We start from the raw sequence: 2,353 nt of genomic DNA, 5'->3' as shown, positions 1-2,353 counted from the left end.
ATATCCAACCTCACAAATCGATTGGCCAAAGCCTGAACATCCAAAGCAAGCGGCCTCTCACTGACTGGAATATAAGCAAGACTGCCCATACTGGCTGACTTTCTGCTCAAAGCATCGGCCACCACGTTGGCCCTTCCCGGGTGATATAGGATAGTGATGTCATAATCTTTCAACAACTCCAACCACCTCCTCTGCCTCAAATTCAACTCCTTTTGCTTGAACAAATACTGAAGATTCTTATGATCCGTGAGCACCTTACACGCCACACCATATAGATAGTGCCTCCAAATCTTCAATGCGTGGACAATGGCTGCCAACTCCAAATCATGCATTGGATAGTTCTTCTCATGAAACCTTCAACTGCCTCGAAGCATAGGCAATGACCTTGCCATCCTGCATCAACACTGCACCAAGTCCAATGCGAGATACATCGCAATAAACGGTGTAAGGCCCTGAACCTGTGGGCAAAACTAACACCGATATCGTAGTCAGGGCTATCTTGAGCCTCTGAAAGCTCGCCTCACACTCGTCCGACCATCTGAATTGGGCACCCTTCTGGGTCAACCTGGTCATCAGGGCTGTAACAGATGAGAACCCCTCCACGAACCGACGATAGTAGCCTGCCAATCCCAAGAAATTCCAAATCTCTGTAGCTGATGCTGGTCTAGGCCAGTTCTTGACTGCCTCAATCTTCTTTGGATCAACTTGGATACCCTCTGCTAATACAACATGACCCAGGAATGTCACTGAACTTAACCAGAACTCACACTTTGAGAACTTAGCATATAACTAACTATCCTTCAGAGTGTGAAGAACCACTCTGAGGTGCTGCTCGTGCTCCTCTTGGCTGTGGAAATATATCAGAATATCATCAATAAAAACTATCATGAACAGGTCCAAATAAGGCCTGAACACTCGGTTCATCAATTCCATAAATGCTGCCGGGGCATTGGTCAACCCGAATGACATAACCAAGAACTCATAATGCCCGTACCGAGTGCAAAAAGCTGTCTTAGGGACGTCAGATACCCTAATCCTCAACTGATGGTAGCCAGATCTCAAGTCAATCTTTGAAAATACCTTGGCACCCTGAAGTTGATCGAACAAATCATCAATCCTCGGCAGTGGATACTTATTCTTGATCGTAACCTTGTTCAATTGCCGGTACTCGATGCACATTCTCATCGAACCATCCTTTTTCTTCACAAACAACACTGGCGCACCCTAAGGCGAAACGTTGGGTCTAATGAAACCCTTCTCAAGCAAATCCTGCAACTGTTCCTTTAACTCTTTCAACTCCGGCGAGGCCATACGATACGGCGGGATAGAAATGGGCTGGGTGCCCAGAGTCAAATCAATACAAAAGTCGATATCCCTGTCGGGCGGCATACCCGGTAGGTCTGAAGGAAAAACCTCAGGAAACTCCCGAACAATGGGTACATAATCAATAGAAGGGACCTCCACACTAGAATCGCGAACATAAGCCAAATAGGCCAAATACCCCTTCTCAACTATACGCCGAGCCTTCACATAAGAGATAACACTACGGGTAGAATGACCAGGGGTCCCTCTCCACTCTAAACGGGGCAAACCCGGTAAGGACGATCTTGGCATGACAATCCAAGATAGCATGGTACGAGGATAACCAATCCATTCCCAATATAACATCGAAGTCGACCATGTCTAAAAGCAACAAATCAACACGGGTCTCAAGACCCCCAAACACTACAATACAAGAACGATGAACTCGGTCGACCACAATAGAATCACCCACCGGTGTAGACATATAAATGGGAATACTCAATGAGTCACTAGGCATGACCAGGTACGGGGCAAAATAAGATGACACGTACGAATACGTAGACCCTGGATCAAATAACACTGAAGCATCTCTATCACAAACCAGTATAGTACCTGTAATGACTGCATCTCAAGACTCAGTCTCGGGCCTGGCTGGAAGTGCATAACATTGGGGATGGGCCCCACCACCCTGAACTACCTCTTTGGGATGACCTGTTGCTGGTTGGCCTCCACCTCTGGCGGCTTGAGCTCCACCTCTAGGACCTCTACCTCCACCTTTAACACCTCTGCCCCCGCCTCTAGCTGGCTGGGCAGGCTATGGGACATCTGGTGCCTGTACCATAGCACGAGAACCCTGATGCGGAGAAATGCTCAAAGCTCGAGGGCAATACCTAGCAATGTGCCTCGTGTCGCCACAAGTAAAACAAGCCCTCGGTTGCTGGGGCTGATGACTCTGGAAGCTCTGAAGCGGCGGTGCACTAATAGGTACTGATGGTGCACTATAAGGCTACTGATCAGAATAGTGCGTTTGAGAACCACGAGCACCTAAAGT

The sequence above is a fragment of the Nicotiana tabacum genome, chromosome 11, assembly GCF_000715075.1.
Source record: "Nicotiana tabacum cultivar K326 chromosome 11, ASM71507v2, whole genome shotgun sequence".
NCBI lineage: Eukaryota > Viridiplantae > Streptophyta > Magnoliopsida > Solanales > Solanaceae > Nicotiana > Nicotiana tabacum.
Note: the sequence above shows the minus strand (reverse complement) of the source record.